This window comes from Equus asinus, chromosome 6 (genome assembly GCF_041296235.1).
Source record: "Equus asinus isolate D_3611 breed Donkey chromosome 6, EquAss-T2T_v2, whole genome shotgun sequence".
In the NCBI taxonomy this organism is placed as follows: Eukaryota; Metazoa; Chordata; class Mammalia; order Perissodactyla; family Equidae; genus Equus; species Equus asinus.
The window spans coordinates 76,667,695-76,694,768 of NC_091795.1; the positions used below are offsets into that span (position 1 = coordinate 76,667,695).

A 27,074-nucleotide genomic window follows, 5' to 3' on the forward strand; every position below is an offset into this window, starting at 1 on the left:
AGTGGTGTCCAGGCTGCTCCCATCCTTCTGATATGCTCCTGCATCAGCCCTGGGAGCAGAGAGCACATTTCTGAGAGTCTGAGCAGCCTGTGGCTTTCTTCTCTCTCCTTACAGCTCTCTACCTCCAACACATCCTAGATGGAATGGAAACCAAGTTCCTTTCCCTGTGCAGCCAATTGTCCCAACCTTTGAGCTTTGACAAATATTGAACTGGCCCATGCATTTGCCCTGTGTTCTTCCTCCCACAAGGCAGTCAGTGTATTTCCATGGTACCTCCTTGCTGCATGACACCCTTGAGGGGTGCTGCCTTTCCTTGCTTCCCACCTAGGCTAGCCTGAGTCCCTGTCCTGGGGTGGTGGCAGGCACCACACCTCAGCCCATGCTTGGTTATTTAGGAACTGAGTCTAACGTGTGTGGGGCTAGCCAAGCCCCTCTGCTTCTCCGCTTCTTCTCTCCTCTCTCTTGGGCAAGTCACTTAGCTACTCTGAACCTCAGTCTTTTCATCTGTAAAATAGGCATGGATAACTCCCTCGCCTCAGCTGCTCTTATGAGGATTGAAAGAGGAAGTGGGGTTACAAAGCACTTTGAAGAGTGTGAAATTGTTCTTTCCAGGCCTTTGACCGTGCCTTAAAGGGGATGGACTTCCAGGAGATCATTAGTAAGCTTTGCAAAACACGGTGGGAGGGAAGGTGCAAGAATGAGTCAAACTCTTAACCAAAATGAAGTGGGGGTGGGGGGGTGGGGGTGGGGAACTGGCAGCACGCAGAGGTCTTAAATCAGGTGAGATCAGCTCATATTATCATATTTTGGCACAAATGTGATTTTCCCAGCACACTGGGCTGGGGAGGAGGGTGGCTCTCAGCCCCTCATGGCTGACTAAGTGGCACAGATGAGGTTGGGCGAAGGGCCCACCAGGCTACCCAGCTGTCTTCATAGGCCTTTATCAGAAGGCTGGGAGGAGATAGTCCTTCTCGTTTATAATCCATGCTGTTTAATCTGGTCTGATTATGACAACAACCGACATTCTTATTGCAATTTGCAAGACACTTTACCTTACACTGTTTAATGTAACTCTTGTATGTATTACACTCATACCCATTTTACAGATGAGGAAATAGAGGCTCAGGGGGAGAAGACGGTGGTGCAGCCAAGAGCCCTAGCTGTGAAATCATCTGATGAGTTCCAGCCTTGGGTCTCCAGTTAGCTGCGGTGTCATCTTGGACAAACTGCTTAAATCTTTGTATTTCTACTTTCTCATCTGTGAAATGGGGATAATGATGGCTCTTCCACAGGGTTGTGGGGAGGGTGGCTCAGAAAGTGCAGGTAAAGCACTGCACTCAGTGCCTGGCAGGGAAACCTCTCCTCTTATGCAGTAAATGCCTGAGCGGTGACTTGAGCCAGGTCTTCCGATGCCACAGTTTGAACTCTTTCAATAGAGTGGTGCTGGCTCTTAATTTTTTATGTTACACACTTCTGTTGGCTGCTAGCCCTGGAAAGCACGTGCACACTCACACATACACACATGCACACCTCTCTACCTTCTTATTCTCCTGTATCCCAGTCTCAGAATTCAAGGGAAGGCGGGAACCCGGTTTATTGCCAGATGGAAAGTACCTACCACAGAAAGAAGCCTCCCTTCGTCTCTTTCCAGACCCAGAGCAGCCATTTCGGTCCAGGTACATCTCAATGGTCTCAGGAGGGTGAGGGGAAAGCACCACTGACAATCGCCCTAGGACTTCCTCCACATTCACTGGGAGGCCCTGATTATCACTAAATGGTAGGAGGAAGGCCCTATTAGGTTGGCCCTGGGTGCAGAATGTATGTCTAACAGAATGTACGTATGTAGTCTTGTCCCATTCCCCATCCTCTTGGAGAGACATGGGTCCCAGAAAAAATCAAGTGAAAGTCTTCTTTGTCCTCTTGGAGGTGGGCCAAGGGCTTCTTTCAAGGACCTATGCACTTCACAGGCCCTTTGGGATTGGTGGCATCGGTCACATGGTAGCTGGTGACTCTGGAGTGGGTCCAGACTGTCCTATGAGTTACTTTAATCTGACTACAAGTTCTCTCTCTCATCTACCCTCCACCCCCAGCAGGGAGGCCCCAGGGGGCCAGGACTGCACGTCTCTAGGAGATGTGGCTGTGGTGGAGTTGTTGGTAATTTGAGGACCTCAGCTGGTGAGAACACTGGCTTTTGAGAAGCTCAGTCCTCATTTTCCTAAGCCCCACAATCAGGTTCTCTCCATTCTCAACTACACATGCCATGTGCTTGTTCAGGGCCAGGTGCTGGCTAAGCTCAGGGTTGCAGTGGAAAGAACATGGGCTGGAAGTGAATCCTTGGCTCTGCTCTGGCAGCACGTGAGCTCTCTTCCCTCCAGACAATTGCTCACCCTCTGAGCCTCAGTTTCCTCATTCATAAAAGGAGGATAGTAAGAACTACTGTCAGTGTTGTAATGTTAAATGAGATACGCTACGATAAACACCCAGCACAGAATCTGGCCCCTGTTGAGTGCCCCACAAATGTCAATCCTTTGCTGTTCCAAGATTTTCCCAGCCTCTGTCAAAAATTCTGTGACTTTAGTGGCCAAATATGTTTATACTGTGTACTTGTAGTAGAGACAGTTGGAAATCCTTTTACTGGGTTATGAGTTCCCAGTTTCTCTAAGTGTTGGCTGTTAACAGCTCATAACTGCTGCCTGTGATCTGGAGAATTGCCCTCAGCTAAAAGAGAAGTCACATCATCCGGAGGTTATACGCCCTATGCACCCCTCACCCGTTGGGGCAGCCCATAGACTACAGTAACTTACTGTCACCAGGTACAGAAGAATGGACCCCTGCCTTAAGGTGTGACCACCTCTGGTGGTTTTGCAATTCTTGCATCAGACTGCTTGAGGGATAAGGCTGAAACCAGACTCTCGCTCAGCCCGCATCCTTGCTTAGCATCTTCCCCTGCCGTAGCCTGCTTCCTTCATTCTCTCTGTCCAGAGAACACTCCCACAATAAATCACCACATTCAATCCCTTCTAAATCTTTGCTTCTTGGGAACACACCTTATGGCAGATTGTATGCCATTTTTCCACTTGCATAATTTAAAAACACATTATATTCTTGCATCCCTGCCCTCTGGATATTGTATGGATAGGAATCCCCACCCTCTTATAATGCAATGTATGGCTGGAAATTCCCAATTTATTGGGAGTCGAGACTCAGTCTAATGAGATCAAGCGTGTGTGTGCTTGGTTGATCTCAACAATACTTTAAATTTCTCCTGAGTCTTAGTCATTATCCATGGCCACTTGCTCCATTCTCACAATAATGTCATCTGGTCAAAGCATCATCAATTTCCTCTGCTGTTCCTCTGAATGCTCCTCTTTTCCTTAGATAGCAGTTGAATGCCCACAAAAAAGTGACCAGAGCTATTGGCCTGGCCTTTGCTGATTTCTCATATGTTAGTGTTTACCTGGGCTCTGAGAAAATTATATCTGTTGCTCAAATGGTATATTGAAGTGTAACATTTTAGAGCCAGAAGGGACAGCCTCAAGGAACCAAGCCCAGTGGTCCTCAACTGGGGGTGATTTTGTCCGTTAGAGGACATTTGGCAATGTCTGGAGACCTCTTCGGTTGGCACACTGGAGAAGGGGTGGTGACTTCTGGCATCTGGTGGCTAGAGTCCAAGGATGCTACTAAACATCCCACAATGCACAGGGCATCTGCCTGAAATGAAGAATTATTCAACTCAAAGTGTCAGCAGTGCTGAGGTTGAGAAACCCTGGTTCATTCTACCACCTTGGTATCAGGGAGGTGACTGAGGACTCCGGATGCTGCAGTGGCAGAATTAAAACCTGAGTTTTACTTTCTACTGATCTTGCTGTCTCTTTATGTTGTCATAGGATCAGGCCTATGTAGGAAGTGTGTGATGACAATCTTTCTACAGAATAAAAATCTCCTAGAGCCAGAACCTGTCAAGAAATTCTTATTTCTAAGTGGACACTCATGAGGTATCCATGCCAGTGTGGCGAATTACTCTCCCTGCAAAAAAAATATAAATTATGATACTCAACTTTGATATTTGTTTCTAGTCCTTTAACAGACCCACATAATTATTTTGTACTATATTTTCTTAAAACATTTCCGTGTGTTGAGACAATCATACCCAGAAGTGGAATGTCTGGTCTATTAGGCATGGCTCAAGTGCTGTGTTTATAACAAGATACACTGTGCATTTGTTTGCTTCCCTGTGGAATGACTATTTTTTCCTTTAAGAATATTTTTCGTAAATAAAAAAAATTTAATTACAGTATTTGTTAAACACAAGTAATATGGAGAAAAATAACATATATATTTCCCACCTCGTTCTGAAAATGTTTCACCATGTTTCTTTCCCATGTTTAAAAATTAACATTATAAATACAGTTGAAGCCTTCCATTTTATCCCTCTACCATCAGGTGTTCCCCTTTGCCTTGAGGCAATCACTATCCTAAGGTTGGTCTATATTCTCCTCCTTCATGTCTTTATATTTTTACTGTGTATATATATATACCCATAGGCAGTGTACAGTATTTGTGTATGAGTGTGTTTTAAAGTTCACACCATCAACAACCAGAATAACTAAAGTTAAAAAGACTAAAATATCAAGTGTGAATAAGATGCAGAGTAACTGGAACTCTCCTACACTGCGAGGGAAGTAAAGTGGTAAAACCAATTTGGGGAACTATTCAAGATTCTCCACTAAAGCTACAAGTATGCATACCCCTGACCCAGCAATTGCTGAGTATATACCCGAGAGAGATGGATGCCCATGTACACCAAAAGAAAAGTCCAAGATTGATCAGAGAAGAACTGCTCATAATTGCCCCAAACTAAAAAAATCCCAAATGAACATCTCCCATACCGTGCACAAATTAATCATGGCATATTCATACGATGGAATCCCAGCACAGCAAAGAGAATGAATAAACTAGAGCTACACGCTTCAATAAGGATGCATCTCACAAACATACTATGGAATTAAAGAGGCCAGACACAAATGAGTGCACACTTTCTGCATGTATGATCTCATGTATATAAATTTCAGAAATAGGCAAAACCAATCTGTAGGGTTAGAGGTTATGATAGTAGTTCCCTTGGGAGGGTGTAACACCTGGACGAGAGCCAGTGGGGTCTTCTGGGATGCTTGGTAATGTTCTATTTCTTAATCTGGCTGATGGTTACAAGGGTGTCACTTTGTGAAACTTCGTTGAACTATTCACTATGCTTTGTACATTTTTATGTGTGTACATTATTCTTCAATAAAGTTCCCTTTAAGAAAACTAATCCGTGATATTGTATGGTGATCTCCTTCTGCAGCTCGTTTTTCCCTCTAACATTATGCTTTTAATATGTGTCCATCTTGGCCCATTTGATCTAGTTCAGTCATTTTTCTGTTATACAGTGTTTTATTATATATATATGCTAAAATTTATTTTTTCATCCCTATACCAATGGATGTTTATGCTGTTTCCAGTCTTTCATTACTACAAACAACACTCTGATAAACATCCTCGAACATCCCTCCTCCTGCAATGTGTGAGAATTGCCCTCTAAGGCCCATACCCAAAATGGCATCTCTGGGCATGTCTTCTCTGTTCCTTTAGTTTCAACTGTTCATGTCATGTTTTAGTTGGGTCTCTTATAAATAGTATATATGATTGGGGTGTGTGTCTGTTTAAATGCAATTTGAGAATCTTTCTCTTTTAACTGGCAAAATAATGTGTTTACAGTAATTGCAATTGATAATATATTTTGATTTGTTTCTATCATCTCATTTGGTGTTTCTCTGCTGACCATGTTCTTTATTTCTCTTTTTCTCATCGTCTTCCATTGGTTTAATCAAGCTTTTTCTTTCTTCCCCTCCCCTCTACCCGTTCGGCAGTTCTACATTCAAATTCTACTCTTTTAGAGATAATCTTTAAATCTTTAAAACGCACACTCTATTTAGTGAAGCCTATGTTTAATCAACATTTACATGCAGTCACCAAACAGTGTCAGAGCCTCAGAAGGCAGTAACTCTGATCTCTACTCCTTTCCTTCACGTTGCTGTAACTAAGTAGTTTCCCCACTTAGAGAGTAGTTTTAACACTCCCACTAGTCATGGTCCTTGTTATTGTTGTAGCTGAATATTTAGTTCTACTCATATGTTCACCTTCGTTTTTCTCATCATTGCTTTCATATCCCACTCCTTCCTTCTTGGTTCAATTTCCCTCTTTCAGAAACACATCCTTTAGTCGTTCTTCTGTCAGAGTTTGCAGATGGTAAATTCAGTCTTTTTGTAAAATATCTTTATTTTGCTCTCATCCTCAAATGATGATTTAGATGGGCACTGAATTCTAGGTAGCACCTATTTTCTCCCAGTCCTTGGAATGTATTTTTCTGATGTCAGTCTAATTGTCTTTCTTTTGCAGGTAATGTATCTTGTCTCCTTAGCCGCTTTTCTTCTGTTAAAGGATTTTATTTTAAGGCATTCCATTATCGAGGTATGGATTAACTTTTTATTTATTATGTTTGAGATTCACTCTGCTTCTTCATTCCTATGTCAACATCAAGGATGTTGGTGGGGTCCACTCCACACGGTCACTCAGGAGCCCAGGAAAACAGAGGCTCCATCACCCAATAGTTGCACCACCTGGAATATGAAGTCTTTTAGGGGTTCTTCCTTTTGACATTCTGGCTTTGAGTTCCGTCTTCTTTTCTGGAACTTGGGAGTTTCCCTTTTTTTCTTTTGAGCTCAGCTGTGTATTAAAAACTTATGTTACAGGGGCTGGCCCAGTGGCACAGCGGTTAAGTTCTCACGTCCCGTTTCTTGGCGGCCCAGGGTTCACTGGTTTAGATCCTGGGTGCAGACATGGCACCCCTTGGCAAAAACCATGCTGTGGTAGGCATCCCACATATAAATTAGAGGAAAATGGGCATGGATGTTAGCTCAGGGCCAGTCTTCCTCAGCAAAAAGAGGAGGATTCACAGTAGTTAGCTCAGGGCTAATCTTCCTCAAAAGAAAAAAAATTTATGTTACAAGGACCAGCCCAGTGGCGTAGCGGTTAAGTTTCCATGTTCCACTTGGGCAGCCCTGAGTTTGTCAGTTTGGATCCCGGGTGCAGACCTACGCACCACTAATCAAGCCATGCTGTGGCAGGCGTCCCACACATGAAGCAGAGGAAAATGGGCACAGATGTTAGCTCAGGGTTAATCCTCCTTAAAAAAAAAATCGTTACATTTTCTACAACATTTATATCCATTTGAAGCAGAAGAACATTTATGCAATTAAAGCTTAATGTTGCCAGAAGTTGAATATTTTGAGAGGTTGTATTCTAAAATATTTTAGAGCCCAACTTTCAATTTTATTTATTTTCTGTATGAATTTACACCTCAGAGCCAACTGCTGGAGCACTTGGATTCCGAACATCCAAAAATTAGTATATCCTACTTTTGCACATTCTAGTTTTTCTTATGTTGTCACTATCCGTCATCAATCAGCTATTCCTTTCTATGTTTGCAAATATTTCCGAAGTCCATCTTTGTATTCCTAATTGCCACAGTAGTTCATTTTATTTAATAATAACCATCCATGCAGGTCATGAGTCATCCTTCCAACAGAAATTTAGCACTGACTACACATGAGGTCTGGGCTAAGCCCCGGAAGGAGAGTAATGATTAACGTGTCTCAGAGACTGTCCCGAGTAGCACAGTCTTGTAGGAGAAACGTGAAACATACGCCAATAACCCCACTGCCAGGTGGACTGTGGTAACAGCTGAAGGCACTCAGGGGCGGAAAGCTCTAAGAATTCAGAAAAGACACTCACCCACGGACGGGGGAACCAGAGAAGGCTTCATGGAAGTAGCCTTTGTACTGGTACTGAAGGATGATGTGTTAGTTTTCTACTGTTGCCATAACAAACTACCATGAATTTAGTGCATTAAAACACCTTGTAATGTACAGCATGGTGACTGCAGTTAATATATTGTATTGCATAGTTGAAAGTTGCTAAGAGAGTTATTACCCCACAGTTCTGTTGGTCAGAAGTACGAGTATGCTGTGGCTCTGCTGGGTCCTCTGCTTAGAGTGTCCTAAGGTCAAAAAGAAGGTGCTGGTAGGGCTACATTCCTTTCTGGAGGCTCTGGGGATGAACCTGCTTCCAAGCTCACTCAAGTCATTTTCTGGATTCAGGTCCTTTTGGTGGTAGGACTGAGGTCCCATTTCTTTGCTGACTGTCAGCTAAGGACCTGTCTTTGCTCCTAGAGGTCACCCACATTCCTCCTCATGCTTTCCATGTGACCCCCTTCAGCAATGGTGGTTGAGTCTGTCTCACGCTTTGAATCTCCTTCTTCCCCCAGCTGGAGGAATTTCTCTGCTTTTAAGGGCTCATGTGGTTATATTGGGCCCACCTGGATAATTCAGGCTCATCTCCCTATTTTCAAGTCTGTAACCTACATTCCATCTACAAAGTTCCTTTTGCCATACAAGCTAAAAAATGTATAGGATCTAGGGATTAGGGCACGGACATCTTTGGAGAGCCATTATCCTGCCTACCACCGTGGGCAGAATTGACGTCTGAGCCATGCCAGAGAGCGCTTCAGGCAAAGGGAATGGAAAGAACAAACCTTGGAGGCAGGAGACCACGTGCAAGGAGCAGTGAGAACAGCCAGCCTTTCCCTGGGTGTAAACCAGCCAGCGTCTTCCAAATGGTGAGATATGTGTGTAAGCTCTTGGACAGAGTAAGACCTTCTGAATGAGAGTAAGGCAGCCGCAGACTCCTGACCAGAGGGGTGTGGGAAGTGCAGTGCCACTAGCCTCAGTTCTGCAAGTGAAATTGCTATTGTAGGATTTCTGCACTTACTGTGTATGCTTTGTTCCTCAAGATTTAAGTGTGAAGCTGGGCACCTTCAATAAACAAGTTTTCTTTAATTTTCCGTAGCACAAAGTACCAGCAAATCAGGAGAATGTAATAATTACAGATAATACTGACACTCAGACAGAACACCTGTTAATACTTTGTTGTTTTTGTGAGATGCCTTTAAAACTTAGCAATATATCCACCCAATGTTCCAGGTCTATTAATAGTCTTCCTCGATGTTATTTTTAATGGATACATAGTTGTCTCTTGTATGGATGGCACCACGGTTTATTTAATGAATCCCCCACAGTTGATTTTGGTTTGTGGCCAAGTTCTCTTACTATTATAAACAACGCTGAGATGAACATAACAACGTTTGCTTTTAGGGACATGTTGAACAGGATGTCATGAGACTCTAAGCAGGACTGCAGAGGGGGCCTGGGTGCAGTCACAGCTGTTGGGGGAAGGGACCCCTGCCCAGAGTCTTCATCCCAGGCTCTCAGCTGTACCTGAGTGTATTGTTTTGTTGTAAACCTGATCTAGCTGCACCCAAGGGCTCTAGTTGGGACTCTGGATCTGCAGCATGAGGAGGGGATGTCTGCGCAGCAGTTGAGGGCTGTTGAGGACAGTGGCAGGTCAGCCTGGTTTGATCCCCACGGGTGGGGGCTGGGCAGGCTCTGAGTCCTGGTGAGACAAGCCCCTGGGGAGGCGTGCTGGATCTTCCTGGGACCCTCCCTTGCAAGTTGTTTCCTTTGAAAGGAAAGGGAAGAAAACAGAGAAAGGCGTCTTGCTTCAATAGGATGAAGGGAGAATGAACAAGTTATTGCTACAGGTGCAACTAGGACAGTGACAACATTTGTGCTTCCTTCACTTATCCAACTCCTGCTTCTCTGTTTCCTCCTCTGCACTCCTTCCCCTGCTTCCAGCTGCCAGAACAAACTGGAAGACCTTAAAACTAAATGCATTCCTCAGCAGTTTCCTCTGGAGGGTGGGGGCTGACTGGGAAAGAATACAGGCGATCTTTCTGGGGTGACGGAAACATTCTGTTTGTTGAATGGGGTGTGGGTTGGGCATCTGTCAAAACTCACTGAATGGTACACTTAAGAGGTATGCGTTTCACTAAATGAAAATGATCCTCAATATTTTTTAAAAACTTAAATGTTCTACATTTGCAAACCAGCAGGATCTTGCTATTTATTACAAGTTAACATAAATGGGATATAAGGCAGAGTAAAAACAGGAAGAAAGGCACAAGAGGGGCTGTCCAGGTTCTGCCTCCAGTGGCATCATGAGGGAGGGCTCCCTGGTGGAAGGCTTAGTTTAGTCAGCTCCCACCCTCAGTCCTCTCATCTGCATGAAGGAGACAGACATATGCCCCACCTTGCAGGCTGCTAAGGTAGTAAGGGTTTAAGATCCCCTGTATAACAACCCAGCATGGTGCCAGACACAGGACAGGGAGTCAACATGTGGGAGGCATTCCTGAACCTATGGGAACTTTCCCAGGGAGATCTCCAGCCAGCCCTGGGCTGTTATTATGCTCTGTGATTTCCTGTGTAAGACAGTGAAGAGTCAAGGGGTCTCTGGAATGGGGGAAAGATGTTAGAGGCTGGGGATGCTTCTAACTGCCCTTTCTGAGGGCCAGAGAAATAGCCAAACTCAAGTGTGGGGAAGCATGTTCCAGAACTGCACTGTCCAAAAGAACATTCTGTTAAGATGGACATATTCCATAACTTGTTGTCCATTATGGTAGCCACAAGCAACATGTGACTACTGAGCACTTGAAATTAATTCCAATGTATATATTTAAAAAGCCAGGTGGCTATGGGCCATTGTATTGGACAATACAGCTCTAGAACAAAGAGCAAGTTTGTTCAAAGGACCGAGCTGAAAAAGGGTTTAGAGGCTTCTGGGAGCCTAAGGTGTGGGGTGTGAGGGGGAGCCGGGAGCAGGGCAAGGCCTGAAGGGAGTGGGCTCAGCGTGTGCAGGCTCTTACAGGCCTCAGGAGGGGTTTTCAGTTTTGCCACCGGGGGCAAGTTGTTGAAGGGTTTTGAGAAGAGGAGTGACTTGGTTCATTTCATGTTTTAAGAAAATCACTCTGCGCTGTGGCAAAAGGATCTGAGGGGAGAAAGTGTGAGAACGGAAGCCAGGGAGGAGGGGATGGTGATGGTTCAGTCAAGGGTGGAAACTGGAAATGAAGAGAAGTGGACAGATTTGTGGTATCATTTTCAGGAGAATCAACAGAACATATAGCTTTAAAGAGACAGAATGCAGCTCCCTAGACCTGCATTGTCTAATAGGGTAGCCACTAGCCCCTTGTGGACATTTAAATTAAAATTACTTAAAATTAAATGAAATAAAAAATGTTGTTCAACTGCTCTAGCAACGCTTTAAGTGCTCACTGTTCACATAAGATATGGGCTGCCATTATTGGACAGTGTGGCTTTGGTGAACATTTTTATCGTTGCAGAAACTCCTATGGGACTGTACTAAGGTCACTTGGGAAAGTATTAAAAATGGATCTAGAAGAGACAAAGAGGTCACCAAGTCCAACACTCTCACTTTAGAAGTGACATGCCAGGAACGCTCCAGGTGAAGTCACCTGAGTGGGACCTACCCCAGGCTCTCAGCTGGGAGCCTCCTCCACTCCCACATGCTTTGTAAGCATCATTGGCAGAAACACCAGTTTTCCAAAGGGCTTTGCTTCCAGAATGAAAGGGCCTCTTCAAGAGCAAAGGCAGAACAGTTCTCACTTCTCCCCAAGCTTTTTTCCACGAGGAGGGGGTGGGGGCTGAGGTGAAGGGCTCACAGAGGGTGTGATGACCCTGTTTGACAGAAGGCTAAACCAAGCAGCTACTGAGAACAATGGAGTAAGCAGAGGCTCCTGGAAGGACCAGGCTTGATTCTGACTCAGACCACTTAATAATTCCATAGCAGCCTGGAGAACGAAGGGTGAGATATAAACAACAAAACACAACTACCACTATCGTCTCAAGCTGACATGGCCCAGGGCCGGAGGCTCAGAGAACATGTCTTCAGTCTCTCCTGCAGGAAGGAATGCATTGCCTTCTGAAAACCACACACCACACAGGGAGCCTCATTTTGTCATTCACTCCTTTACCCTCACCCAGCTCCTCTAAAGACATATCAAAGAAGTGGGTTCCAAAGAAACCCCACCAGCTCACACTTTACACACAGGTCTAGACCCCAAGTAGGCCTTGTCTCCAGAGAAGCAAAAAGGAAAAAAAAAAACAACACTGAGCTAGCAAAGCTTTCTGGTGACCTGTTAATTCTGGGAACAATGGAGTGAGTTCACAGAAAGTAGGTGAAAAGAGAAAGAAGCCTTGTTTTCGTCACCTCTGAGCTTCTGGTTACGGGCAGGGCTTAGCTTCAGATGAGTCAAGGGGAGGAAGAGGAGGGGCAGCTGCCTGAGGAGCGGGCTTGGGAAGGAGAGGAACATACAGTGGAGGCCAGCACACGTCTAAGGGCACACGATACCCCTCGGACCCTGGCTTGCTAAACCTGGCACAAACTTCATGTGGACAGTGGCAGTGGTTTATGTCCAGCTCAGGCAGCTGAGGACTGCAGCACTAAGCAAAGGGTCCTGGCCCACACGAGACCACGACATTCTGCTTTGATGGACGCAATGGAGCCCTGGCAGCCTTCAGCATTTCCTGTTGCCCTGTGCCTTCTTGGACTGTGGCCAGATGATCCACGACTCTGACATACTAATAAGTCATCTCCCTCAGTCAGTGCTTGGATTCCCATGTCTCACATTAGTGATGTCTTTGACACTTGAATAGGACAAAGACAGCAACCCTTAGCTGAGCACTGCCTATGTGCGGGCATTGTGCTAAGTGTTTCACGTGCATTAACTCAAATAAATATCACAATGCCCTGTAGGACTAAGCTATCTCCACTTTACCAATGATGAAAATGAGGCTCAGAAATGTTACAGTAACCATATGATCCAGCAGTGGTGCTCTTTAGTATTTACTCAAATGAACTGAAAACTGATGTCCACACAAAAACCTGCACATTGATGTTTACAGCAGCTTTATTTATAATTGCCAAAACTTGGAAGCAATCAAGATGTCTTTCAGTATGTGGATGGATGAGTAAATTGTGGTACATCCAGACAATGGAATAGTACTCAATGATAAAAAGAAATGAGTTATTAAGCCGTGAAAAGATAAGGTGGAAACTTAAATATGTATTACTAAGTGAAAGAAGCCAATCTGATAAATCGACATACTGTATGATTCCAACTACATGGCATGCTGGAAAAGGCAACACTAAAGAGAGCAAAAAGATCGGTGGTTGCCAGGGGTTAGTGGGAGGGATGGATAAACAGCTGGAACATAGAGAAGTTTAAGGTAGTGAAACTATTTTGCATGATACTATAATGGTGGATACAGGCCATTATACATTTGTCAAAAACCATAGAATGTACAACACTAAGAGCAAACCTTAATGTAATCTGTGGACTTGGGTGAGAATGACGTACCAGTGCAGGTTCATTGCTTGTAACAAAGGTGCCATTCTATGGAGGAGGCTGTGGTGGGGGAGGGAACTCTAATTTCCCCTCAACTTTGCTGTGAACCTAAGATTGCTCTAAAAAATAAAGTCCATATTAAAAAAACAGCTTCAGCACCTGTCCAAGGTCCCAGCACTAGTGGACACAGAACTGGGACCCAAATGCAGGGCTCTTTCATTCCAAATGCCATGTTCTCCACCTTCATGCTATCCCACCTCACTATAGTCTTTCATAACCTCACAAACACTTTTGGTTTTAGTTCACAGCTTTAATTTATAGTTATTCCATGACGTGGGCATTAATCCTGTTTCCCAGATAAGGAAATAGACTCAGAGAGCCCAGCTAACTCACTCAAGTCACAAACTGGGTGAGAGAGTAGCTGAGTCAGAACTTGAATCTAGGCCAGCTGACTTGAAACTGTGCTCTTATCAGGTAACACATTGCCCTCCCTGATCCAGAAACTCATGTGACCTAGAAATACACACAGAGTGCTGTCTGAGCTGATTGCTTTCACCTATCAGCTACTTCATGACTTTTGCTAGATGGTGAGTTCCATCATCTAGCAGTAGATGGAGCCCTGTGTACCACAGGACTCGGGTCATGTCTCCATCAAGGCAAGATGCACAAAATCCAGCTTTACCATGGGTCCACACCCAGAACAAAGGGGTTTGTGATAAATGGAGAGAGAATGGACGAGGGAGGTAACTGGGCTAGGGTGCTGGGAAATTGAGATGCAAGCCCAGCACCTCACTTCTCACTAGAGAAGGCTCAGCAATTCTTCCCACTAGCACAATGGAGTTCTGGACGACCCCATGGGTGTCCATACCTCCTGGTTGTGGGGGGAGGCCTGCAGCAGCAATGGAGAAGGCCCTTTGGAAACACTGGGGACATTCCAAATTCCCTTGTCCCTGTGTCCTTTCTCTAAAGGCAAGTTTGACAATGGCTTCTCCTCCTCTACAAGCCTAGAATTTGCCTGACTGAAATCCCAACCATGTGCTTGTTTCCCCTCTCCTTCTGACCCTCTTTCTTCCCTTCACTTCTAGGCCACACCTCCTTCCCTTTTCTCTCCTAGGAAAGGAGGAGATGAAGGGTGCTGCACATGTTTGTCTCTCTGTCAGGTTGGTACCTCTCTTTCTTGGCCAAAGTCTGCACTCTGGCCCACTGATTTCACTACTTTATTAGGGGCCAGTCTGGGAGTTAGTAAAATGTTGATCACACAGCCACCCTGCTGCAGAAAAACAACTCAAAACTTAAGTTGAGAACCATGGAGGCTGTCAATGTAGAGTTGGGCAGGTTGTACACTGTCCAAGGGTGAAGGTGTTGGTGATGAGTGGGGTCTGAAATAGAGATCTTGCTATCCTTACCAAGCGGTGCCCCCTCAGCCCAGAGGGGCATCTCTAATGAACACAGAAATGCCAAGTGGCCTGAGGTACCTTAAAGAACAATGGTGATCGCTGTCCATAATGAGCATTATTGTTGTTATTTTTATTCCTAGGTACTTCTTGACAGTGAAGAAGGAGGCCAAGCTTGGGAGTCATGGCTCTGGGTTCAATGTAACTTCTCCACTTACAAGAGGTAAGAACTTTCTAAGTCTCTTGGACTCCATTTATCCAACCCGAAATTCTTCCAAATACATATTCTTAGTGACCCTCATAAAAAAAGGGAAAAAATCTCTGTGAGGAAAGCAAAGTATGGGTTACCGTTCCCATTTAAAAGAGAAAAAATTAAGTGATGTGCCTAAGGCCACCAAGTTAGTAAGTGGTGGAGAAAGGATGGAACCCGGGTCTTCTTTTCTGGTTCCGGTCACCCAGCCCTAGCCCCATGAACACACACAGGTATCACACCTATATGCATAGGTGTGATTGCCAAAGCATCTCACATTCATTGTCTTATTTGAGTCTCAAAATGAACCAGATAAGGAAGACAGTGGATATATTTAGGGTGAGTCATACTCATGTCTTGTTTATCCAACACTAGAGGGATGAGTGTCCAGAATTAGCCACGAACACAGTCAGTGAACACAATTTACTGGCCATCCACTAAATGAAATTCTCTTATTTTTGCATAGCCCTTTGCCATTTAAAATGCACTTCCAAATATAATATTGGAAGGTCTCATTTGACCTTTACAACTCCGGGAGGAAGTGGGGCAGTGCAGATAGTGTGGGTTTTACAGAGGAGGGTGGGGCTGTGCTGAGGACTGGGCTGACTTGCCTGAGCTCACCCAGCTGAAGGGCCAGAAGCGCAGCTCAAACTCAGGCTCTCTAGTGCTAGACCAGCGCCCTTCCCAGGATACCCTGGGATACCCTGTGCCTTGAGCGATGAACTAACCTAAGGGTTTTCAGAACTCCTGACAGCTTACTGGAGCCACTCCAGGGCTTCTCCAGGAGGTTTGTGTGTACTGGAGGTGGAGAGGAGATAATTGTAAACTGCCCTATAATATTATTTAAATTTTTAGTAGGCAATGCATGCACAGGGGACAAACTTCAAAGGGTGTGATAATTTTACCAAACATCTGTGGGGTGCCTGCTCTATGCCCATAGGCCAGACTGAGGCGAGATCAGCGGGCAGTGCAGAGGGTTTATCAGGGAGTGCTCTTGGGATCAAAGTCTGTGGAAGGAAGAGGAGGAGGAAGCAGGATTGGAGTGAGGGAAAAGTTGGGGTGTTGCGCAGCAGCAACAAAGGCCTCAGCCAACCCTAGGGGGAGCTGGGAAGCTGGGGTGGACTTTCAGTGCCGTCTTGAGTCGTGGCAAGGGTACAAGGCTTTTATCCCCCGCATCAGCCAGTCATTGGATGCAGGGAGCCCTGGGAAGAGGATGTGACTTTGGGTGAGGCAACTTTCTTATGCCAAGGCAATTCTTGAAAGCCCGGAGCTGCTGAAGGAGGTTATCAGCTGGCAGTACTTCCAGCAGCCGAGGGAATAAGCCCTCCGGTCCTGAAGGGGCATCTGGGCTGCTCATCACAGCATCTACAATGGTCCATCTTTTGTGCCACTCAGATCCACTCCTTCTTATAAGTTCTGGAAGCAGCTCCTCTAGAATTCTAGTGGTCTCTTTTTTGGGGAGAACCTTACAAGAGGAAATGAGACAAACCTCAGCACTTGCTGCTGCAGCTGGTCTCAGGGCCACGTAGAATACTCATGTTTCCCTCCCTGACTGTCCGTTCTAGTTGCCCTCAGCCTCAGCCAGCACTCCTACTGGTCTCAGTGGCTTCCCCGGTGGTGTAACCCATCCCTGAGCTTCTTCAGTGCTCTTGTAAGCCCACGCACGACTGCTTCACTTTCCATTTACTGTCAAGATTGGGCAAAAGGATACCGTGAGATGCCCAAGTGAACTACCTGGTACCACTACTCCTCCCTGCCCACCCAGAGTAATAGCAGGTTGACCTCGTCCTGCTGCCAGGGTCAATTACCCCTGCTAGGATGGTGAGTCCACTTCTTGCTTTCTGGACTCTTGGCACAAGAAACCTCAAGTGCCCAGGTGGCAGCTGTAGCTTATGGTTCAATGAAGTCTTTCTGTTGTCTCTGGTAGAAGTTCCCCTTCAAAGAACTAGAACCTAAACCCACAGAGCCCGGAGCTGCAGGGATGGGAAGCAAGAATTCCCCAAGAAGGTCCTCCAGAGTGATGATAAGTGTGGTCTCTGCTGCTTGCTTCCCAGACCCATCTATTCTACGCATTGGGCCACAGCCCCTTAAAGGGGGTGCCTGGGATGGACAGATGATGAGCGTGCATACGTCTCAAGAGCATTTACAGAGCAAGGAGCAGCAATACCTTAACCGGTGCACTGACTATTGGCCTCATCATTTTGGGAAAGCTCCTCTGTGAACAAAATGGACAGTCCCTAGGTAGGACTCAGACGTCATCTTGTACTCAGGGAAGGTGCAGTGTGTCCTCCCTACTCAGGGGACATTTAGCTGTAAACTTCTCTGTGGCTTACACCTTTTTCTGCCTGCTTCCATGGCTGCCTACCTGTGTGTCTGTGTGTCCCCTCAAACCCCTTCCATAGTTTCATTTCCTCTCTCTCGCTCTCTCTCTCACCCACACACACTCACACCCCTCCACACGCCCACCATTCACACACCACATACGCGCTCACGCTCACACCTTCACCTACTCACACACCACACACACACACCAGCAGTGGGGTGAAGACTTGGTCTACAGCCTTCTCCCTAGGGTAGAAACTTTCCTTCACACCTCAGCCCCTGTCCAGAGGTCACCCCACCCTCCACAGACCCAGGCCTTTCCTCCGGGTGCTGAAAAGGTACGAAGGGCTGGCAGTGAGAGTCGTGGAGGAGCCACTGGAGAAGAAGACGTGCCAACTTTCCCACTTGGTGACAATAATGGGGTTTTCTGCTTTTTATTTCATTAGAATTTTCAGCTACAAGGAAAACACCACAGACCTTAGCTGAGTTTCTTTCTGCGTAAGAATCAGCAGGCCTCCTGTATAATTTTCTTCCAAGGCCTTCCAGCCTCCAGAGACACTTCTTCCTCCAGCTTTCCTCACCAAAGCCCTCAGAACAGAGGTGCCCCACCCAGCTAGAGATGGCTCTAGCCTCAGCTTTCTCTTCTGGGGGCTGCCTGGCCTGTCTCAGGGCCTGTGCCCCGCCTGCAGGCTCTGGTGAGGAACGTGTCCTTGCCAGGGCTCCAAGCATTTTTAATCATCCAGTGTTTATGGGACCTGGAATGGGGCAGGGCTCAGTGGGGGCTCTGTGGTTATTTTCTTCTTTTTCCTGGACAGTCAGCTGGGATTGTCAGGAATTCCAGGCCGTGTGTGGTTACGGAAGGCCATGGGGTCTTGAGAGAGGAAACTGACACACTGACCTCCATTCTGATGAGCCCCTAGGAACCTAGAGGCGCCTCCTCTCCACTCCTCCAAGTGAGCCTATTGCTGCAATCCCAGGACACTGTCCAGGTGGGCCACTGAGCCGTGCGGGGAGAGAGGGGCACTCGGCAGCAGAGCCTCTCGCAGCCCTGGCTTCTCATACGGACTGTCACCCACCTCTGCCCCTGTCCAATCTGTATTTCCAGATCATCTCTTGTGGGAACAGCTGTACTTTCCTCAACCTGAGGAAATTGCTAAACTCTGGGCCACTTAAGGGAGAACTGAGAGACAGAGGTGCCAGCACTGCCCCTGATGCATACAAGCATCTGATAAACACCTATGAAGTGAACGACTACTCCTGGCCTGCAATCAGTAGCCTATTGCACTCTCGGTCTATGAGCTTCTTTCATTCCAGCTCCATGTACAGCTCCCTCAGGCACATGACAGACCCCAAAGAAATGTCAGTGAGTTGTAATGTGGGTCTTAGATGCTGGCCTGCACATGACTGACCACCACCTCCCTCCCCGCCAGCCCCAGGCCTTCTGGATATTTTTGTAGGGTACTTACCAGTCTGGGCACAGCTAAGATCTTCCTTTACCCAGTAACCCTGCTATTGGCAGACAGGTGTGAAAAGAACAGAAAGCAGACCTCACGGTCTGCTGATCTAATTACTGCTGTTCAGAGCAGCTGAGTTTTGGTCTGAAACGCTCCTAATGGCAGGTCTGTCTGTGGAACAAGAGCAGACACTGTGAGCTTTAAATAGGGGGTTGACAGGCCACGGCTGACAGTAATGTGAGACCAGCCAGTCGGGGCAGAGTCCTCTGGCTTTGGCTCCCTTTTCTCTCTGGCTTCAGGTGGGGGGTGTTGTGTTCAGAGGTGCTCCAGTGCTGGCCCTGTGGAGCCTGCAACCAGGATGGGGTAGAATGAGGCAAGGATACGCCCTCGGGGGGAGCTGAGCTATGCATTTTAATGTCCAAATGGTGTGTGTCCTTTTCATTTATTCACTCAACAAACATTTATTAAGCACATATTGTTTGCCAAATGCTGTTCTTCCCTGGGGGCACAGTGCAGAATGGTGAACCACAGCGGTGAATGGTCAAATGCCTTATCTTCCTGAAACTTTTGTCCTCATTGCCCTTCAGCTGATGCCTGTGCCTGGCCATGGGTTTATGGAGCAGAGGAAGGCTTTTCAGCAGCAGTCTCCTTGAACATCATGTAGACTTTGGGTCCAGGCCTGAGGTGACTCCACTGTTGGCCCTGGAAGACCCCAGTGAAGAAACATGGTCCTGTTTGCATCCCCTCAGGCAAATATTAGCTGCCTCAGATGGCCTCAGGGGCCAGGTGAATGGCTGGCTGCTCATGCTACCCCAGATGGCCATTCTGATGTCATGTGTTTAGTGGTGGAAGGGCGAAATGTTTATCCGGAAAGACTGGCCATTACTCCAGGTATTCTCAGAGGTATGGGGAGAAAAATCATGGGCAATTGAAGCCATTGCCCAGGGCATTTGTGTAGAATGAACTGACAAGAGTAATGACCTATCCATTTGTCTTGGAGCTGTTCAGAGACTGTGGCTCAAGTCCAGGGTCTTTGTCAGGGTTCTCAGAGCCGCCATGCTCCAGGCCAAGCCACTCATAAGCCCATCTTCCACCCTGAGTGCGTGTGAAGCAGCCACACCATCTCTCCAAGGTCTGCTCTGGACATATTTACTTCCTTTAGCCCCGATGGCATTGATTTTGCCTCCTCAAACCATCAGTCTAATATGGCTGGCAATGAAGAACTATGAAATGAGAGTGTTTTTAAACAACGAAAGGATTTAGACTGGACACTTGAACACTGAAGGATCAGATGACCGATTCCTTTCCTCTTTGGTTATCTTGGTTTACTATCCTGTCTTCTTCTATCATGTGCATTTATTTAAGCTAATATCAAGGGCTCATTCTGTGTTAGGCACTGTGTTTCTGTGAATTGTTTCATTTAATCTTCAAAACAGTCTTGTGAACAGGCGTCAGGAAACCTTATCTTACAGAAGAGGGAATTGAAACTAAGCAAGGAAGGAAGTATGCCCAGCTGGTTACCGGGTTTGCCCGCCATGGTCTGACCTCACAGCTCCTGCTCTTAACCACTGCACTAGGCAGACCCTCCAGGCCAGGCTATGCCCATGTCACACTTGTGTCATTCACCATCAAGGCTCAGGTTGATCCTTGAACCTGTCATCAATTAGTTCAGGAAGGTGGCTGACTTCTTCTTGTCTCTTGCTTACAAGGCCTGAGGCTCCTCTTTTCCATGCCTGAGGGTGAAATCTACCCAGTCATGTAGCCCAGAGCTCTCCTGGGGGTCATTTGCCTCTATTAGGTCCACCATCCTAGATGCTCCCAGAAGGGACCACAGAGAGGGGGAGGGGGATAATGCCTATATCTATCCATGCAGTCCTGCTCCGGTGCCCACTCTCTGTAATCTTGGGCAAGATACTGACTTCTTTAAGCCTCAGTTTCCTCATCTGTGAACTGGAAATAAAATGAAGACCTACCTCATAGCGCTGTTGGTGGACTATATGAGATAACTCACAGTAGGCATTTAGCAGAGAGTCTGGCACGTAATAAACACTCAATAATTGTTATCTATTACAGCTCCACAGTCTATTATCTACAATTCTGAAGTCAAAAAAGCTCCAAAAATTGTATGGTTGGTGTCAAAACTCATTTGGAGCAAAACCTGTCCAGAGGTGGCATACAACTATATTTAGGAAGACTAATGATGCGCTGCTCTGGACTCTGCTGGGGTTGTTACATGATATATTGTACATGCACCACGTTGCCTTTCTACTGTCTGAAGAATTCTGAATTCCGAAACACTACCAGTTCCAAGAGTCTGGGATAAGGGATTGGAAGCCTGTGTTACTTTTAAGAGCATAGGGGCTGGCTCCATGGCCGAGTGGTTAAGTTCGTGCACTCCGCTGCGGTGGCCCAGGGTTCAGATCCTGGGCACAGACGTGGCACCGCCCGTCAGGCCACATTGAGGCAGCGTCCCACAACCCACAACTAGAAGGAGCTGCAACTAAGATACACAACCGTGTACAGGGGGGGTTGGGAAGATAAAGCAGGAAAAAAAAAAAAAAGAGCAGAGTCAGTATGTCCCCTGATTGACTTTCCACAGCAGTGACTGTCAACTCTGGAACTCTGAGAGACAAAACCATGGAAGGAATGGAATCAATTCTCTTTTTTCCTAGAAAAAATTATAAATTACTTTTTAAGGGCAGAAAGAACTAGAGGTAGTAACGTTAGTTGAACCAATATATTTCTTTCTTTTTTTGCTCATGTGATCCTTGAGGAGTTTCTGTAGTGGTTTAGTCCTGAGTGAGAACAATCTTTAAAGACCATTTCAGTTCCCAGATCCCAGGAGGTGATGGTCGCTCCCTGCTTGTTCAGCATTTCACCAGGCTAGTCCCAGACTAGGGAGAGGGGAGCAGAGCACTCATCCTCTCTCAAGGAATCTATGCTTTCATCAAGGATACAAGACACACATGCTTGGAACGAGTTGCGGGCTGTTAGAAGACTCAGTTAGATAAGAATATATTGGGAAGTTATGAAATCAATGTTCAAGCAAGGAACAGAGCTGGTATGCATTGTAGGAGTCCAGAAAAGGGACCCCAGGTGAGAGAGCTAATCTCAGGCCAGCTAATTCTTAGAGAGAAGAGCCCAAGGAATGGATAAGCAATGAGAGGAGAAGGGGAACGGAGGTTGGAATGGAAGGAAAAGCAGAGACTTTGGAATTCAGTCCACACTCCACGTTTACCAGCCGTGTGGCTTGGGCAATTTGGATAAACTTTTTGAGCCTCAAATTCTTTATCTCTAATGTGGAGATAGTTATATCTCTCTCTAGCTACAATTATTATAAATATTAAATGAAATAGTATATGTAAACTGTTACCAGAACACCCTTTCTTCATTCGGTGGCCATTGTCCCTGCTATTTGGCTCTCAGAGTCTTAGGGTTCATTGACTCCAATATACCCGTTGACCATAGGCTGGGCAGCTTACAGCCTTGCTCAAAGGCATGTGTTGACAAAGGTATATAAATCAGTAGGAAACATTCAACCAGCCAAAACCCCAAATCCTCTACCCCCTTGGCAACATTCGACAGCTCTCTTCCATTCCGCTCCCATCACTCTAATTAAGCCATATCCTCCATCCAGCTGTGGACACAGGAGCCAGCCTGCCCACAGAACTTGCCCTCAAGTCAGAGTTGTTTGTTCTCAGGCAATCTCATTTTATCTTGTTCTTGGGACCTTTTGGCCCATTAACACACAGCACTACCCTACTACCCTATGGGAAGCTTCCCGATAGATGGCAATTGTCCTGATATCTTGGCTCCAATGCCATTGTCCAGCCTCTGTAGGTCATACAAATACCAAAAACATATAGATCCTACATATCAACTAGGGGAGAGGTTAAGGGGAAATGTAAAACAAAAGGGAGTAGAGGTTATCACAGAAGAAACACAGGGTGAGAGAAGGCTGCCCCCTATCTAATGCAGAAGAGAAAGTGGAAGAAACAGTCTCCAGAGCAGAGTTAACACCAGAGCCCACTGCATAAGCAAGGAGCTCAGGAAAACTGTCTCACTTCTGATAGGAAGCATCCCTACTTCAATATAAAACACCCAGGAAAGCGGGGGCCTGTAAGGCTTTGGAAACTATTAGTATTAGTAGCAGCAGTGGTTTAGTAACACGATCATCATTGTCGTCCACCTTTGTAGAGGATAAAGGTTCATGAAGATCATCTCTCCTGTGAGGGCTGGGTCAGGAAGACAACATGCACCTCTGCAAACCAGTGCCACTGGGGAGAGCAGCCTGGCTAAAGCAGAGGGATGCTTGGCAGTTTAGATGTAGACACTGGAAGATTCTGGATGCCCAGCTGAGCCTTAACCTATAGTCACTAGGGTGTCATTGGGCATTGTTGAGAGAGTAAACATCATGATTAAAAATGGTGAGTAGGGGGACTGGCCCCGTGGCCGAGTGGTTAAGTCCGCGCACTCCGCTGCAGGCGGCCCAGTGTTTCGTTAGTTCGAATCCTGGACGCGGACATGGCACTGCTCATCAGACCACGCTGAGGCAGCGTCCCACATGCCACAACTAGAAGAACCCACAATGAAGAATACACAACTATGTACCGGGGGGCTTTGGGGAGAAAAAGGAAAAAATAAAATCTTTAAAAAAAAAAAAAATGGTGAGAAGGAAGCACTGAGGTGGCAGGTGAGTATGAATGCCTGAATGAGGAAGGGGAAGGGGTCAGGGAGACTAATGGGAATAAAAAGGAAGAGTGGGTCCCAATGATACTGTTGTTTTATTTTGTTTAAATTAGTTTTATTATTATTTATCAACTTAAGTTTTTTACATAATTTATTGAGGTGAAACTCACATAACATAGAACTAACCATTTTAGAATGAACAATCCAGCAGTATTTATACATTCATAATGTTGGGCAACCACCACATTTATTTAATTATCAAGGAATTTCCAGCACTCCGAAGTAAAGCCCTGTAACCATTAGGCAGTTTCTCCCCATTACTCCCTCCGTTTACCCCCTCCCTCCAGCCCCTGGTAACCACCGAGTCTTCTATCTATAGGGATTTATCTCTTCTGGATGCTTATGTCAGTGGAATCATACACATGTGACCTTTGTGTCTGGTTTCTTTCACTTAGCATCTTTTCGAGATTCATCCACATTGTAGCATACATCAGTACTTCATTCCTTCCAATGGCTGAATAATATTCCATTGTGTAGGTATACCAAAATTTGTTTATCTATTCATTCATTAATGGACATTTGGGCTGTTCTACATTTTAGTTATTGTGAATAGTCAATAGGAACTTGTGTGTACAATCCCAATGATGTTGTACAGATGACTTTGAAGATGTGTCTTTATGTGCTTTTTACCTGGATGCTGTGGCAGGTCAGACTTTGTGAAAGGTATTTCAAAGGTTAGGTTCCCAAATTCAGTTACTGGTGAGCAAGGATATGGGCATCAGTAGGTAGACGAAGCTAAAGATTGAATAGCCTTCATCCTGGGGAAACAACTCCAATTCAGCTCAAGAGGCCTGAGGGACACAGTATGGTCTGGTGGAGAACATCTTAGGTTTGAGTCAGAAGACAGACCAATGTTTAAGAGATGGCTCTGCCATTCCTAGGCTATGTAGTAGCTGGATAGGTCTCTGAAGTTCAGCCTTCTCATTTCTCAAAAGGTTCTATGAGCACTGCTTGCCTTCCTCATGGAGCTGCTAAAAGGCTGAAAGAGCTGTCTTATATGGGGCTGCTTCTCAAGCAGTCAAGGATCACACATCTGTGCTATGACTGTTATTGCCCTGTTAGAAGACACATAAGGTGACACTTCTGACTCACCGTCAGTACACTTATATGTTAGTCACAATGCATTACTTGCAAGTATTAGAAAATGAAGATCATCAGAAGGCTACTGGATCCCCCACAGAATTGGAGAAATGAATAATCAGGCTCAAAATGACAAGGTCCTGGGGCCCACGGAGGATGGGCTGACTGCTGGGGTGAATAAGTGATGGCATTTTTCTGCGTTTGCGTCACTCCACCCAAGGTTCCAAATCCCAGAAGAGGGTCTGATTGATGGACCACTTCACTAGGGGAGGGTAAGAATCCTTGACTGACAATTCCATGAGGCTTTCACATTTAGGGGAAGAGGTGATTCCCCAATGCAAATGAGGGAGCTCTTAATAGAAGGAAGAGGACGTGGATGCTGAGAGGCTCCAAAGCCTCAAACGTCCACTAGAGAAGAACTCCTTGAACTGTTCATGTAGAAGCAAGCTCAGCTGGGACTCCGAGCCAAAGGCTCTGGGGCTACCCTAGAAGCAGAGCACAAGTTGGGGTGACTAGGACTTTGGGGTGAAGTTTGGGGCCTGGCACCTGTACACCCCCTGCAAGGTGCTGCCTTTATACGCTATGTCCCATGTGTGAGGTCCATCCAACAGCTCAGCCTGAGAAGTCTGGACCAAACTGCATCTGGCAACTAAAAATATCCAGGCTCCAGGGAACCAGCAGAAACAGCTTTTCCAAAGCCAGCCAAGGTCGTCAATGTGTGTAGGAAATTATTAATCACACCCTGTGGTTCTTCTTGTTATGAGCTGTCTTTACACTTTAAAAATAAATAAATGTGAACTGAGGCCCACTCGGCCCTGCCTTTCTTTAATCATTCATCTCAGAAGTAGTTGGTAACCCCCGCTGTCCATGCCCCCCAATATAGGCTGCCCTGTTCTCTGGAAAAACAGGAATTTCTTATCAGATCAACAGGAAATTCTATTTTTACTTGATGTTAGAATTAAAAATACCACAGGGAGAGATAGGCACTCCTAGATCCAAGCTGGGCACTAAACTTGTCCCCCCACTGAGGCACTCCCCTCCAAACTTGCTGCTCCCAGGGATCACTCCCAAAGTTTGCTCCCTCTGAGGCTGGCCCCAGATCGTATGAGTGAGACACAGAGCTGCGACATCCCCACGGTTTTCTTTCTAACCTCAGGTAGCAGTGTTGCCATGAGGATCCCACATGACTGTGGGAGGGTGGTGCTCCATGCAAGTCATGGTTGGGCCTAGAAGGCTGCTCCAGAGACATTCACTGAGACACTGAAACAGCTCCAGTTAGCAGTGTTCCAAAGCTAACCAAGTGGGTCTGGCCAAGGATGGCCCTTAAGCCAGAGGACCCCTTTCCCAAACGCAGTTAAGAGAATGGCATTGATTTGCTGTGAGGAATCAGCTTCAGGAAAGGAAAGCAAAGGTTTACTGAGGCCTGATTGTGTGCCAAATACTTACTAACAGGGCCAGGTCATTTGATCTTTCCAGCAGCCATCAATAGAAAGTATCGGCATCATCAGCATCTTCCTCATTTTCCAGAGCAGAGAACAGAGGCTCAGCGATCTTGTTGGGGATTGGAATCTGGGCCAAGTTCATTCCAGAACTCATGTTCTTTTCTCTTTACCACCAATATTTTGTTCAACATCTTGCTACAGGTCAGAAGCAAACTAATAGATCCAGTGGCCACTAGTGGGGGCCCTGACAGCTGGATGGGTAGCGGCCCTCCAGGACTCCTTTCTCCTGGAAGGAGCATCTGTCTGTTTAACACAGTAGCTGCCTTTGCTTGGCTTTAACTGTAGCACAAATGACTACCTTACTGGGAGAGTGGTAAGAAATTCCTTCAGTGCCTAGCTTGCTTGAACTTGAAAGTCACATGATTCCTTCTTGTAACCCTGCTAATATACCTTTAGCCTTTATCTGGAATTTGTGTAAACCAATACCTTATTTGTTTGCTGAGTGGTGTTTTTGTTTGGTTCTGGTTTGGTTTTTTTGGTGGTACAACTAAAAGAGTGTTGTAAAATGCCTGGGCTTTAACCCTGCCTCTGGAGCTGGCATCTTGATGTAATTCCTTTCTCGTTTCGGGGCCCCATTTTCCTCATCTGCAGTAACAGGAGGCTTAACTAGACCCGTGCTCTCAGGACAGAGGCCACTAGCCCCAAGTGTCCAAATTGGGATGTGCTATGAATGTAAAATACACACTGGATTTCAAAGACAGCTCTAAAAAAAGAGTAAACTTTCTCATTAATAATAATTTTATTAATCATATGTTGAAATGATAATATTTTGGGTATATTGGGTTAAATAAAATATATTATTAAAATTAATTTCATCTGCTTGTTTCTTTTTGCTAATGTGGCTAATAGAACATTTGAAAAATACACATATGGTTTGTATTATGTTTCTCATGGACAGGTTGGTCTAGACCTTCTGGGTTCGTTTCCATTTTCGGTCTGATCAGTTAACTTTTCCAGGGTTAGGTC

At 45.9% G+C, this 27,074-nt stretch overlaps 1 long non-coding RNA gene across 1 annotated transcript; it reads right to left on the reverse strand.

Annotated features, from left to right (window-relative positions):
* Positions 1-990: 990 nt before the first annotated feature.
* On the reverse strand, positions 991-26,882 carry LOC139045547 (uncharacterized). The gene is made up of 2 exons (XR_011504116.1): positions 18,790-26,882; positions 991-9,615 (listed from the first exon to the last, which is right to left on the reverse strand). It is a non-coding gene; the product is annotated as an uncharacterized lncRNA (long non-coding RNA).
* Between the last annotated feature and the right edge of the window lie 192 nt (positions 26,883-27,074).